At 38.7% G+C, this 16,294-nt stretch overlaps 1 protein-coding gene across 1 annotated transcript in view; it reads left to right on the top strand.

The window, feature by feature from the left end:
• The window catches only part of EHBP1 (EH domain binding protein 1), a 500,368-nt gene that overhangs the window by 18,386 nt on the left and 465,688 nt on the right, over nt 1-16,294 (top strand). Inside the window, exon 2 of the mRNA XM_082643305.1 lies at nt 14,875-15,013. The gene's annotated coding sequence lies outside the window, so the exon portion shown is untranslated. The remainder of the gene's footprint in view (nt 1-14,874; nt 15,014-16,294) is intronic.

The raw sequence follows: 16,294 nt of genomic DNA on the forward strand, positions 1-16,294 counted from the left end.
TTGAGGGTTTAGGGCCTTATTTATGGTCAAGGAATTCAAAAGAGCAAGGAGTTTAGCTAAAGTCCAAGTAGCAAGTTCTTTAGCTTTAGGATGGGGACAGGTTCTTGGGAGATGTTCATTGGTTGAGGGATAACTTTCAGGTTTTTGTGAATCAGGCATTTACTGGAAATCAGTCTGTCAGTCCTTAAGTTTCATTTTCCTGAGGGCACATGTGTGAGATTTTCCAATTCCATTTTAGATTGAAATAATTTCACAAGACAGAAGGAACAGAATGTATAAAGGCCCTGAGGCAGGAGTAGAATGGTTTGTTCAGGAAACACAGTACAGTTTGGGTGGCTAGAACACAGTGGTACTTGGTAGGGCATGGCAACAATGAGGCTGGTCTCACACATTGTGGCCAGATTGCAACGGGCCTTGAATGATTTGGATTTTAATGAGTAGACAAAGGTAGAACCATTAAGGAGATTTTAATAGGACAGCAACATAGTCATTTGAGTTTTAGAAAAATAACTCAAGGCAACAGGGTAATTTTAGGTGGGAGAAAAAGAGAAGTAAGGAGTTCAGTTAGGTCACAATTACAGTAAATACCAAGGTCTGAAAAGTAGTGGCACTTGGGATAAGGAAAAGGACTGGGTTTGAGAGACCTTTTAGAGGTAGATTAGACAGGAGTTAAGTGACCAACTGGATGTAAAGAGTGAAGAAGAAGTAGTGTATACTGACTTTGAAATTGTATGCTTGGGAGGATGATGATGTCACTAGCTGAGCTGTTGAATATAATTCCGTTTTAGATAAAATGAGTTTGAAGTGCCTAGGGGATGTCTAATAGAGATTCAAAAGGAAACTGAAAATTTGAGTATGGAGATCAGGATTAGAAGTTGTGGTAGGCTGAATGATGGTCCCCAAAGATATCTAGATTCTACTTCCTGGAATCTGTGAATGTCACCTATATGGCAAAAGTGACTTTGTACATGTGATTAAGTTAGGAATCTTGAGATAGGGAGATTATCCTGGAGTATCCAGGTGGACCCTAAATGTAATCACAATTGTCCTTATATGAAGGAAGCAGAGGGAGATTTGACTACAGAAGAGGGAATGGGAGATGTATGATGGAAGCAAGATGCTGGAGAGTGCAAGGAAGGAGTAATAATCCAGGGAATGCAGGCAGCCTCCCAGAAGCTGGATGAAGCAAGGAAAAACTTCTCCCCTACAGCCTCCAGGGGAAATTAGCCCTGATGACATCTTGATTTTATCCAAGTGAAACTTATTTCAGACTTCTGGGTTCTAGAACTGTAAGAAAATTAATGTGTTGATTTACACCAAATTTGTGGTAAAGTTGTTTCAGCAGCCATAGGAAGCTAATACAGAGGTATAGTTCAGGGACTAATTGGTAAGGAGTACCAAAAGAGCAGGAATGAATAAAATTATCTAAGTATGTAGAATAAGAAAAGAGAAGGACCTAGGAAAGAACCCTTGAGGTCAACTCTCATCCCTTAGCCAGAGGCAGATGGACTTCCATTTCCGGCAATATGCTGGACTAGATATCTGGAATAATCCTCTCATTGAAAGCAACTAAAAAGAGTTAACAGGGCTTCCCTGGTGGCACAGTGGTTGAGAGTCCGCCTGCCGATGCAGGGGACACAGGTTCGTACCCCGGTCTGGGAAGATCCCACATGCTGCGGAGCGGCTGGGCCAGTGAGCCATGGCCGCTGGGCCTGCGCGTCCGGAGCCTGTGCTCCACAACGGGAGAGGCCACAACAGTGAGAGGCCCGCATACCGCAAAAAAAAAAAAAAAAAGAAGAGTTAACAAAGTATTTTTTAAATCTCTTGAAATGCATTTTATGCTTGCAGCAAAGTAAGAAACACTTAGAGGCCAAAAATGAAATGCAAGTTGGAACCCAGGAAATAAGCAAAAACCTAGAGAGTCTTTTGCCTTGAGGGCTTTTGCCAGATGAGTGAACGCATTGGTTAAGGTGTGCACAAAGTTAGAAGTCTAAGTATAGACCCATCCACCACTTCTTAAACCTGGATGCCCAAAAGACTACCCCTTTTGTGTAAGGATGAACTACATATAAATCTACCGCATTTCCTCCACCCCCAGAAAATTGCAAGGAAAATTGCCTGCCTTGAGGATGACTCTAAACGGAGGGAGAGAAAAAACAAAAAATTCTCTGAGGATTTGTAACACAGCCAACACACAGGCTTGCAGCCCAAATCCACACTATACGTGGGAGTCCAAAAAACTCAAGTCAAGAATTAAATTTAAAGTAAACCTCAATGTGTAGTTCCAAGACACCTAGCAGTAACAAATACAAATCTGTTCTGGGGGTACCCATCTTCAACACAGGCCTTAAAAAATTCCCATCAATAAGTTCTAAAGAAATATGAGCTTATGGTCAAAAATCACAAAATACAAAGGGAAATAATAAACCACGAACAAGGGCCAGCAGAAACAACAAAGAATCGGACTACAAAGCATTAGCCATTGGAATTACCAGGCACAGCCTATAAAATGTGTATTTTACATGTATTTAAAGAAATGAGAGAAGGGATTGAAAATATACATAAAACATGACCCAGCAGATTTGAAAAAGACTCAAAAGAACTACTAGAACTTTAAAATGTAATATTTGAAATTAAAAACACAATGGGTGGATTTAATACCAGAATAACCACAGCTAGAGAATGGATTAAGAAATATAGATCTGAAAAATTTTACATAATGTAGCCCAAAGAAATGGAAACATAAAAGAGTGGTTGTAGGTCATGGAGATATTGTAAGAAACATAACAATTATCTAATCAGAATTCCAGGCAGACAGTAGAGGAAGGAAGGAGTGAAAGCAATAATTGAAAGAATAAGGACTGAGAATTTCCAAGAAATGACAAACCACAGATTCAAAAAGCCCAACAATCCCAATAAGGATAAATAAAAGGAAATTTACACTTAGGCACATTCCAGTAGAAATGCAGAATACCATAAACAAAGAGAAAAAATGTCAAAGCAGCCAAAGAAAGTAAAGACAGATTACTTTCAACAGGACAACAATTAAACCCAACAACCACGGAAGCCAGTGTACTAAAAGAAAACTACTGTCAACCTAAATTTGTATATTATCTTTCAAGAACAACGGGAAAGATCAGATGTCTTCAAACAAGCAAACAAAAACTGAGAGCTTGCCACCAATTAGACCCTCAAAAGGTAATTCTAAAGGCTGCTCTCACTTTCTTCCTGAAGAAAGTGAACACAGATGGAAGGTCAGAGATGAATAAAGGAGTGAGGAGCAAGGAAAGTGCTAAATACGTGTTTAATTGTAAATAAATATGGGCTAAAAAGAACAACAATAATAATAATCTCTTAAGGGATTTTCAAAAGCTAGCTAGAAATAAAATACACAGCCATGAATAGCAGGTAAATTGGGAGAGGAATGATCAAAGTTCAAGTATTCTGTCCTTTTTTTTGTTTGGGAGAATGGTAACGATATTAAGTATCCAAGTTAAAATTTCCAGAATAACTACCAAAAGGGTGTATAACTTCTTAATTAAAAAGGGAAAAAAGGGGAAAGAGAAAAATATTCAATACAAAAGTGCATGAAAACAGAAAAAAGAAATATTGAAGGCTCAAGTCACACTAAAAAGCACAAAATAAGATGGTAGAAATAAATTTAAATATTTCAGGAGTTAAAATAAGCAAAAATAGACTCAATGCCCAACATATTAGGCAAAGATTTACAGATGGTGTGTGTGTGTGTGTATGTATACATACATATATGTTCTGTTTTAAAGAGTTCCGCTCTATTCTGTTTATCTGTCATGTTTAAAACATAAGGATTCAGAAAAATTGAGACTAGGAGTGTGAAAAAATTATACCATGCAGACACTAACCACAAGAAAGTTGGTGTTGCTATATTAGTATCAGACAAAACAGTCCTTAAGACAGAAAACTTTAAAGACAACCATTTCGTAAGGATAAAAGGTTCAGTTCTCCAGGAAAATTTAAGAGTTCTGTAAACTTGTAAGTACTTAGATCAAGCTGACAAAATCAGTAAGGAGATAGAAGATTATAACAACAAAATAAGCTGGCTCTGATTGAATAAGCATTGATAACACTGTACCTAACAACTATAGGATTCACATTCTTTTCAACCAACATGGAGCATTTTTGAAAATTGATCACATGCTGAGTTATAAAGCATATATCAACAATTTTCAAAAGTTTGAAATCATACAGACCACAGTTTACGACCATAATGCAATTAAGTTAGAAATCAATAACAAAAGGATAACTAGAAAAAGCCCACATGTGGGAAATTAAGATATCCACCTCTAAATAAACTGTGGCCCGAAGAGGAAATTATGATAGAAATTAGGAAATACTAGAATGTGTGGCAACAAAAGTACTATAAGTCAGGATGTACTCAAAGATCTAGTGAGAAATTACATCCTTAAATGCTTTTATTAGGAAACATGAAAAGTTAACAATAAACTAAGAAGTTAGAAAAACAATAATGAAATAAAAATAAATAAAAGTGTGGAAATAATAAAGATAACAGCAGAAATCAATGAAATAGAAAAAATATAAAAGAAAATTAACAAGGCCCAAAATTCTTTCTTTGAAAAGCCTCTTACAGGTAAATATTAGAACAAAAGAGATAACTACAGTTGAAGCAGATAATTAAATGATTAATAAGGAGGATCATTAACAACTTTAAGGCTATGAATTGGAAAATTTAGAGAAATGGATAAATTCCTAGAAAAATATAACCTACCAAAACTTCTTCAAGAGGAAATAGAAAATAATAGTCCAAAAAAATTTAAAGAAAATAAATGAGTTGTTTAAAATTGTCCCACAAAGTGAAAACCCAGACCAGATAAATTTTTTGTTGTTGTGATTGTTTTCCTTAAAAAAATTTTTTTTGGTAGTAATTTTCAATCATACAAAAAAAAGTAGAGAGAATCATAAAACAAACTCCTCCATACCCACTATTCAGCTTCAAAGATTGTCTGCATTTGCCTTTCCTTTTCATTCAATCTCTTCCCTCTCCACTTAAAAAAAAACCTTTTTATTTTGAAATAATTTTAGACTTACTGAAATGTTCCAAAAACAGTACCAAAATTCCCATATATCTTTCACCCAGCTTCCCCTACTGAAATGTTCCAAAAACAGTACCAAAATTCCCATATATCTTTCACCCAGCTTCCCCTGTTGTTAACATTTTGCAAATCTTAATACAACTAATCAAAGCTAAGTAAACTTTTTTTCGGTACGCGGGCCTCTCACTGTTGTGGCCTTTCCCGTTGTGGAGCACAGGCTCTGGACGCGCAGGCTCAGCGGCCATGGCTCAGGGGCCCAGCCGCTCCGCGGCATGTGGGATCTTCCCGGACCGGGGCATGAACCCGTGTCCCCTGCATCGGCAGGCAGACTCTCAACCACTGTGCCACCAGGGAAGCCCCTCCTCAAAAGTTTTTAAGTCTTCCTCCAGTGACTAGGATCACTGCAGCTGGCAATACTGTCTGGGCAAAGTACCCCGCTTTAACCAGGACCCACATGGTCCCAGGTACTTATTTCTCTCAGGGGTCCATTTCTCCTTTAGGGCAATCTCTGACTGTTTATCACCTCACCCCATCTCCCCCACCAGGTTGGCCAGATGCCCGGTGGAGCTTTTAGACTCATGCCTATGAAGTGGAGCCTGGGGTCTGGTGCCAGGGCCTGGCTTCAGGAGTGACCTGGTGACAGATCACTCCCATTGCCAGCAAGATATTTCTTTTGCAGGGTGGCAGGGCCACTGGGATGGTGTGGACACGCTGGTTTGGAGAGATTCTTACTCATGTAGGACTAAGGACAAGGTCGGGGCTTTGGGGTATTGGTGAGCCCACACTGACTTGGGCTTGAGCAACGTGTATTGGCCATGCTCTGACTCTCACCCATGTGTGTTCCCACTGTGGAGTCACTCCCAGTGTAAGCACCCAAGGGTGGCAGGGTGGCAGTGGGTGTCCTGTTCTCTATGGCACACCCTCCTTCCTTCATCAGTGTCACCCCACCTCTACCACAGGCTCCCGGCCTTGTGTCAGACAGCCCACAGGGGTGGCCTTGCTTGTCTCCTCCAGGGATTTTTAAAGGCCATTGCTCTGCAATACTAATGAATCTTTTTGATCGATGACAGTCATGCTGTCCCAGGGGGTCTTAAGCCTTTCCCGATCAGGGACTGACCTTAAGCTAATGGGATCCATCCTCTGGCTCCGCCCCTGGGTCCCTCACTTATCCTCCCTGCTGGTGAAGTGTTTGGAAGGCAATGGTGCCTTCTCTCTCTCTCTCTTTTTTTTTTTTTTTAACTATTAGACTTTTTAATTAAAGTATAGTTGATTTACACTATTGTGTTAGTTTCAGGTGTACAGCACAGTGATTCACTTATTTCCAGACTATTTTCCATTATAGGTTATTACAAGATATTGAATATAATTCCCTTTATTTTTTTTTGAATTTTTGGATTTTATTTTATTTATTTTTTATACAGCAGGTTCTTATTATTAGTTATCTGTTTTATACATATTGGTGTATATATATATGGAATGCAGTGATTAGTCCTAATGGGTTTAAAAGAAGGCAAGATCAGAAGGTCTTTCTCTATGGCTTCACTATAAAATTTCTATCAGTAAGTTTAACATGACTAGAAAACAAATTACTGTTCACATTTTCTTTGCATACTCTGGCCTCATGTTTATGGTCATCATCATGGAAGGACAGGACAAACTTTGAGAGAGTGATTGGCATGATAGATGGTGCAGCCTCATGAGTAATGCTATAACCAGTATTAAAGACAGTAAATGGTATTAGGGAACTGTGGAAGTAAGAAATCTACATTGTTTAAATTCAGGCAGGTTCCAAAGAGCCATGGCATTGTGAATAGTAATGGTGTTGCTACCTTTTTCCAGCTGTGGGACATATGAAATTAGGCCGGAACAACTCATTTGACACTAAAGAACAGGAAGAGATGGTACCTGGACTCTATGAAGAATATTCATCTGTACTGATTGGACAATAAACAAATTCTTTATATCTTTTTTATCAGCTATTTTAAATCTTCATTGATAAACTACTATTTCTCAGATTGGCCCATAAATTTTGTCACGCAGTTTTTAAATCAAATTGTATTTATAGTCAGGGAACTGAGCAAAGATATATTTGATTATGGCCCCTCACACCCTAGCGGTGGTCCTGTGTACTTGATGTCTATGTAACATCATCTCTTTTAGTTTTATAGTTGACTGTTTAATAGTCTGCATATGGATATATTCAGTGAATGACTGTAAGATTTTTCCTATACTCTTTTGCCTCTTCAGTAGATTACAAACCCTATTCATCTCTCTCTTTTTTTAAAATGCAAATTAAAAAGGCTTAAATGGAATCTTTCCATCATTTACTCCTTGTTACTAGTACAGCATTTGTTTTCAAGCTTTGCCAAGGGTTGTCTCCCCTATAAAATTGTGGTCTCTTCTATCAGCTGGACCCTCAATACCACAATAATCTTTTTGGGTGCTGAGTTATCCCTCATCTCCTTGTCTTCAGTGGCTAGTCCAAACTTCAAGCTCTCTTCCCCATCATTTGGCTAAAAGTAATTCCCTTTCCCCATGCCCTTACTCTCAGTAAAGACATTTTTCCCCTACACACACACACACACCCCTCAACTTCCTGATAAATCCCCAACTTGTACCACCATCAAATTATCTTCTCTCACTCTTTCCTCCATTTCACTGTAAATAGTATTCTTCATTCTATCCAAGGTTAAATACTCCAGTGTGTTCTGATTAAACCCCGCCTGCCTATTCAGAACCACATGTTCTCAACTGTCCCCCCGCCGTCTCTCTCCCTCTCTCTCTCTGTCACACACACATTTGCACACACACACCACAACTTCCTCCTCTCTGATACCTCTTTCCTCCCGGTATATAAATTCCTCCCAATATATATGTATAAATATATAAAAAAATATAAATATATAGTTAATTTTTTAATACTAAACAAACAAACAAACAAACAGCTCTTCCTCAATCCAGTGTCCCCCTCAAAACAGGCTACCACATCCTATTGTGAACTGCATGTGCCCAGCAGGGAGCATTCACAGAATCAACATGGTGACCAGGTTTTCTGGGACTGACCATTACACAACCTGAGCAATTATATGTAGTGACCCTCTTCAGATTGTCTCCTTCCCTTTATAGTTACTCTTCCTGGAAAAAAAAAGGTGTAGGTTACACTTGCTGTTTCTTCTTCTTTATCATTTCCTCACTCCTTAACTGCTTCTGCCCCGTCTCTACCTCTCTCTAAGATTTGGTGCTAAGGCCAACAGTTTCTTATTACCAAATCTAATGGACATTTTTCTACCTTCATCTTACCCAGTGGTTATTTGAAGTTACAGACCATCCCTTTCTTGAAATTTCTTTAACTTCCATCCTCTTCTGATTTTTCCTTCCTCTTGCCTCGCTAGCCAGCTCTCAGTTTCCTTCAAGATCTTTGGTTGTCTGAGCCCTACTTAGCGGTCAGTGTTCTCTGGGGTTACATCCTAGACTCTATCCTCTTTTTTCAAGTTTGCTTCGGTGACATAGTTGAAACATTCGGCTTTACCTATAATGGGGTCACATTTTGAGACATGGAGTTTTGGGGGTGGAGATGAAGAGGGAATGTTCTAAAGTCAAGTGTAAGGTATAATATAACTTAGCCTTAGAGATCCTTTTAATAGTCTATGAACACAGTAGAAAACAATGTTCCATAAGCCCCCATGGTTTTTCCTTCAGTGTTGGAAGAGATTATTGAATTCCAACTGAGCACCAGGTTATATGTATTTGACTTGGGTTTAGGACCAAAACTATTAAAAAAAATAGGCACAGTATCTTTAAATATAAGACCAACACTCAGCAGGAGGGAATGTTTAGACCGGGGAAATGGAAACTTGCTAAGAGTATTGCCTCTCGTCTTGGGATGAGGCAATTTTGGGATGTAAGCTGTATGAGAGGAATGGTGGGAAAAATCATTGTAACTATTGATTTTCTCTATCCCTTTTGTTCTTCCTTTGTTTTGTCAAAGGTGTATATTTGGATTTGCATAAGTGAAATGTGCACGTGCACTCTGCTACCTGCGTGCAAATAACTCTTCTGTCTGTATTTCCAGCTTGGTCTTCTGAGAGCAGGCTCACATGCTGGTGATTCCCTTTATAGGCAGATTATCCCTTCATATCAACACTCTCTAGACAGAACTCAGCCTTTCTCCCCTGCCTTTACACAATACTCCCCAACTACTCCCCCTTCTCTACTCCTACCTGGGAAAATAATACTTTTGTTCAACCACACAAGCCAAAATACCTAAGAATTGTCCATGGATCTTTTCTTTCCCTTAGTATCCACACTCCATTAACAGCCAAGTCATATTCCCACTATTCTCTTAAAGTTGCTCAAACCCTTTCTCTAGCTGTCCATCCCACTGCTATTGCCTTAGTTTATACTTGTCATCTTCCAACTTTTCCTAAAATTATTACACTGGATTTTAACTGTGTTTGTTTGTTTGTTTTTTTTCAAGCTTCCATCTTATCCCCTCTTCCTTCCACTGTTAAGAAAAAGCATACAGTGCTTGGAAATAAAGGCCAAGGCTGTGCAGTAGATCCTTTCAATGTGATGTGTTATTTAACAGGTCTACCCAGTAATTATTTCATTATGGAATGTACCACCACTGGAGTTGTTTTTTAAATTATTATTATTATTATTATTATTGGAATTTGTAAGGTAAGGGTTCACACCCTAGGCAGTTACATGTTAACTTGTAGATTTTTGCCTGGTAGAGATGCAAACAGTTTTGTCCCTAAAAGAGATAATCCCAACATTTTATTGATCTAATGCTAACCAGAACTGTCTCTAACTTAAAAGAATAAGAAACTCATTTTGATTCCTCTCCTGAGAGCCTATGTAAACCTCCATTCTTCAAGTGTCTTGGAACCAGCTTACCTAAATTTCTGGTTCCCTCATTATTTAATGAGTTAAATAAAATTCTTGACCAGCGTCCATTCTATATTAACATGAAGCTCATTTTTAAAACTTTTTGAAAATTATACTTTGACACCATGCTGCTACTAATAAATTCTTTCCAAATTGCTTATCTGATCATGTTATTTCTCTGTTTATTTCCCTTAATGGCTCCCTGTAACCTTAAGGACTGATGTTCCCCCTCCTTAGCTTGACACTTTCATGTCCTTTACAGCTTTAGTCCTCCCTACTTTTCTAGCTAAATCTCTTGCCATCCCCTCACAAACACTTTATGTTCGAATCATATGACACTACTAAACAAGCAACACTTTCTCCTCCTTGTACATGGTGCTCTCTCATCTAGAACCCCTCCCCCATCTCACCTCCACTACCCTTTCCCCTTTTCCCTCCCTTCTGCGTTATTTACCTACAAGACAGCCCAGCTTTCACCTCCTGTCAAAGCCTCCCCTGGTCAGAACGCATGCTGGGTTAGGTATTCCTCTCCTGTGTTCTCCCTGTGCTTCCAGTTATTGCAACACTTGCCGTACCCTCTACAATTCTTCATTTGCTTGCCTGTTTCTGAGGCTAAAAGTAGATTGTAAGCTTTTTAGCCAGGAACTGAACTGAACATCTCTTAAGTACTTAGGTTTTGACTGTACTGTTACGAAAATGATCTATTTGCCTCATCTGCCTCAGCAAAAAATAAATTTTTGTAGTACAATTGTGTCAAATTTAGTGACTGTCAACAATGTTTTAAGCATAAGCAAAGTTAGAGGTAGCCTCTTTCCAATGGCCCTTGCTCCTAAATTTATCCATTATTATGTAGAGCATTTTTCTTGATTTCTTCTTAATGTTACAGTCAGTGAAAGAAAATAAATTTTTATCATACTTTTGTCTAATAGAGGTTGTTCCACACTTCCTGATCGTACAGTCATTAAGTTACTCGGATTTTTATTCATGCTTCAAGTTTTGCCTACATTCAAAGTAAACCATATTTATAGGCATGAAAGTGTTCCCATTTCCCCCCCCCAAGAAATTTAGAGGAAATTATCTCTTGCTGGTTTTAAGGCCAAGGCTTCCATTGGTACACTAAGTGTTGATGGCCCTCTGATAATAGCTGATGCCACAGCCTTCCCCAGTGTATTGTGTGGGCCCTTGACTAGTCTTTCCTCTCAGCCACTTCCAGCTGTGGCTCATCTGCCCAAGCAACATTTCACTGTGTGATTTCCTATTGAAAAATGTTCTTCTTGTGCTTTTCTAAATGCTGTTCTGTCTGGAGAAAGTTGGTTCCCTTTGTAACAGTGAAAACACTGTGAGAAAAAATTTCCTAATGAAAAGAATCCTAGATTTCAATGCTGAGTATCAGCAACATAAGGAAATCACATCTGCATATGAGGATTAGAACTTTACACGTGTGATTGACCTCAGACTCCAACCAAAGCAAAAACACCATCAGGGAAATCCTCTTATGCTTTCACTCACTCTGAACCCCCACCCCCAGATGTCAGGGTTCATGGTAAAGTGTGGTCCATCTATGTCCTGAAGTACTTTGAGCCTCTAAATCTTTCAAAGTATACTTTACCCTTTCATTCTGGGTTAGAAAAGCATCATCAGAAAAGCTGAACTAGAGTTACTTGATGGTCTCATATTAGAGTCCTCATTTCTTTAGATAAACAAGCACCTTCTTCTGTTAGTGGATGCTTCTCAGAAGATTTTAAAAACCAAAGTCTCAAGTGATATGAATGTCCCTGCCTAGTTGCAGTAGGATTTGGTTCGATCAGTGGTTTTTAAACTAAGTTCTGAGTGCCCTAATGAGTCCTGCAGAAATCCCTCAGGATCAAAAGGGGTGGGTAGATGATGCTTCCCCAGCCCAGTTTCAATATATGCAGCTCTATTTTTATCCACTTTATATAAATTGGGCTCTAACACACATTTCATTTGGGAAAAAAAAAAGGTTCTACTGCTTAAAGATAAGTTTAAAAAAAGAAAACAGAACTAGAATCCTTTTTTTTGGATTCAATAGTGAGCTTACGCTGCATGCAAATAAAGTAGGCTTAAGATACTGATATTGCTGCTAGTACAAAGCAGTGACACATTTATTTTTTATTCATTTATTCTACAAATATATATTGAACTTCTCCTATATGCTAGGCAGTGTGCTGGGTGCTGGGATATAACTAAAAATAGGCAGGGTACCTACTCTCATGGACCATGTAGTCTAGCAGAAAGATGGGCAGTTAATGCACTGTGATAACTAGGTATGTGTGTTGGGGGGACGGAGTCAAGAAAGGCTTCTGAGTGTTAATGAAGCAAAAGTAGGGAAGTAGGAGTGTTCAGGAGATGGGACTTGTAAAAGCCTGTGGGTGAGAGACATTGTGGCTCTGAGGAAGAACTGAAAAAAAAATGTGTTAACTCTGGATTGTGGAGTTCAAGATAGAGAAGGCTTGTAAGCTATCTTAAGGAGTATGGACTTAAACTTAAGAGCCATGGGAAGCAGTGGGGCAAAATGATCAGATTTCTCCTTTTAGAAGCCCACTCTGGCTGTAAAGTGGAGAATGGAATGAACAGGAGCAGAGTGGGGAATCAGAGGAGAAGCTATTAGAGTGTTCCAAGTGAGAGATGGGGGTCCCCTTGGTTAAGGGGGCACAAGTGCAAGAGGAGAGCTGTGGCCAGATCCCAGAGATGATGCAGAGTTAGATTCCGCTGAGTCTGATGATCGATGGGATGGGTGTTGGGTATGGAAGGAAGAAGAAGTATCAAGGATGCTATTCAATTTTCTGGCTCAGGCAACTGAGTGATAGTGGAGTCATTTGTGGAGACAGGGAACTCAGAGGAGAGGGTCAGGTTTAGAGGGAAGGTGATGAGATTCATTTTGGACATGAGTTAGAGGTCCCCATGGGCCATCCATGTGTAGATGTTGAGTAGGCAGTTGGATGGTTAGGTGTATAGGTCAAGACACAGTCTGGGCTAGAGATATAGCTGTGGGACTTATCAGGGTAGAGGTGGTGATCAACATCTTGAGAATAAAGTGAATGACAGCTCCTAGGTAGACTAGTAGGTTGTGAAAAGAAGAGTGACCTAGAAAGGTGGCCAAGGAAAAGAGGACAAAGAGATGGAAAATAAGAGGATCTGGTGTCATAGAAATCAAGAGAAGAGAATGGTTCAAGGATGAGCGAGTGAGATACAGTGTTAAATGCTGCACGGGTCACAGTCTGACAAGTGTCTTCAAAATGCAGGCCTGCCTTCTGTCAGTGACAATATTCACAAGCTGTCTGGGATTATCTCAGTCTAGTCAAAAAGTTCTCTGTACTAATCCAGGAATAAATCTCATGTGCAACTGTACAAAAATAACCAGGAGACAGGACTCCTTTAATTCTCAGTGGATTTCTATATCAATGTGTAATTTTTGTAAATATCTGAAGAAGTTTAAAATCCAAACAGCTAATGATTGAAAAATCCCTACCCACATACATGTGGGCAAATAGCTAAGGCTGTCTCTGAAGTGATTTCTCTGAAAATCCAAAAACCAAAATCAAGAATTCCACATGGTCTACTCTTTAATGTAGTATAATGTTAGTATTATGTAAAATATAATAAATAAAACTTGGGGATAAATAACTAGAGTAAGTGGAATCCACACACATACCTTAAAAAACTGCAAAGTCATGTTAACCCGCAATTACATTTTCCTCAGACTTACTTTCACCTTCCACTCAGCTTTCATTACATTCTATCCCTTATTCTACCTGTACTTTTGGGGGTAACCTTAAGGGAGCTATGATTGTGGGTAAATATGTTGAGTTTGAGATTCTTCACAGAATAGGAGGTAGTGTTTCCCACAAGGGAAGTCATTCTTTGCAGAGTTCACCACTCTGTAAACCACATGGCTGGAAGGAAACCTGGGGGTTATCTAGTCTACATTCTTCCTTTTATAGTCAATGAAATTAGGGCAAAAAGAAAAGAAGTAACTTGAGCAATGACACATCAGGCATTGAGTGGGCAGCTGAAGTAGGTCTACATACAGCCTGCCCTGGATATATAAATATAATGCATCTTGGAGAAGACAGAAAGAACTAAAATATGTTCTGTCCTATTTTATACTGCAGGACTAAATCTGTTCATGTCAAGTTGCTAAATCATTCAAATATAAAATAAAGAAAAAGGTTTACTTTTGTATGTTTGAGAGACATTATGAGAAACAGTCCACAGACATGAATTCTCTTTTATTTCCTGTTTCACTTCATTTTATGCAGACATTTGTTTCCAAAGAGATCAAAGATAGGAAAACACACTGACTTATTCTGTGATAGTCTGTGTAGCCTACATCTTGGTTCAGGGTCCTTTCCATTACAGCACTCAAGTTCATCCATCATCCCATTCCCAACAATGCCAATACTTTGACCTTCCTATGAGATGTCAGGGATTCATGTACCTGCTTGGATAGAACTGGCAATGGGACAAGGAGAGACTGGGCCAGGAGAAGCTGTTAAATCCAACTCTCCCTGGGCCAGGTCAGTGTAAGAGAGGAAATGGCTTTCTGTGGACAGATGCACCCCTGAGCTGCCAAGGATCTTGAGGGGATGGTAAAGGAGGTAGCTTTCTAAATCTTGGAAATCCAAAACCCATGGTAGGTGATGGAGTATGAGGAAAGACCTTAGACTTTGGAGTAAATGGACTTGGCTTAGCATCCTAGCTGTGCTTCTTAGAAGCAATGAGACTTTACAAATTTATTTTAACATCTCTACGCCCTTAGTTTCTTCACCTGTAAAATTTAGTTGTGAAGATGCAATGAAATAAAGAATGTTAAGAACCCAGCACAATAGTTAATAAATTTTAATTTCTCTTTTCTTCACTTTAAATTCCTTAGGTTCCTCCCATCTCAAGCCCTGTCTCTTCACATCCCAACTAGATGGCTCTGCTAAAGACAGACTCAAGTTTTTACTGAAATACCCTTGAAGAAAACCTCTTCAGAACTTAGACCCACATTTTCAGAAGGAATTGGCACGGTAAGCGAACACTATTGGTTTTCCCCCCCAGTTTTATTGAGATATAATTGACATATATCATTGTATAAGTTTAAGGTATACAACATAATTATTCGATTTATGTACATTTTGCAAAATTATCACCACAATAAGATTAGTTAACATCCATCAACTCAAATAGTAACAACTTTTTTCCTTATGAGAACTTTTAATATCCACTCTCTTAGCAACTTTTCAAATATACAATACAGTATTGTTAACTATCGTCATCATGTTGTACATTATATCCTCAGAACTTATTTATCCTATAACTAGAAGTTTGTACCTTTTGACCACCTTCACCCAATTATATCATCCCCTGCTACTACACCCCCCCACCTACTCCCCACCCTCTACCTTTGACAATTACAAATCTTATCTTTGTTTCTATGGGTTTGGTTTTTTGGATTCTACCTATATGTGAGATTATACAGTATTTGTCTTTCTCTGACTTATTTCATTTAGCATAATGCCCTCAAGTTTCCTCCATGTTGTTGCAAATAGCAAGACTTCCTTTTTTCTCATGACTGAATAGTAATCTATTGGGTGTATATATACCACAATTTCTTTATCTATTCATCTGTTGATGGACACTTAGGTTGTTTCCGTGTTTTGGCTATTGTAAATAATGCTGCAATGAACATGAGGTGCAGATATTTCTTCGAGATACTGATTTTGTTTCCTTTGGATATAACCCAGGAGTGAAATTGCTGGATCATATGGTAGTTCTATTTTTATTTATTTTTTTTGAGGAACCTCCATACTGTTTTCCATAATGTCTTTACCAATTTACATTTCTATCAAGAGTGCTCAACAGTTCCCTTTTCTCCATGTTTTCGCCAGCATTTGTTATCTCTTGTCTTTTTCATGATAGTCATTCTTACAGATGTGAGGTAATAGAGTGGTTCTGAGTTGCATTTTCCTAATAATTAGTGATGGCCAACACTATTTGTGACAGAGAAAAATTGCTTGCAATTTATAATACCCAACTGATTCCAAAAGAAGTTCTTTGCTGAACAGTGTGATTGGTATGAGGATGCAAGATTAAGAAAGTTCACTAACTTGTTCTGCATTGGAAACTTTTTATTTATTTATTTTTTTACAGGAGGTAGAAGGGGAGGGCAGGGACAAGGGACAAGGCAGTGAGATCCAGAACCAGGGAAAACTGAAGCCTATGTGTGGACAAGATTAAAGGGTGAAGAGGTAGCCGAGGGGAACTTTGTGGGGTGCATGGAGATGTTTAATAGGAGTATCTGTGAAAGT

This window comes from Mesoplodon mirus (genome assembly GCF_964341445.2).
Source record: "Mesoplodon mirus genome assembly, chromosome: 14".
Lineage (NCBI taxonomy): Eukaryota > Metazoa > Chordata > Mammalia > Artiodactyla > Ziphiidae > Mesoplodon > Mesoplodon mirus.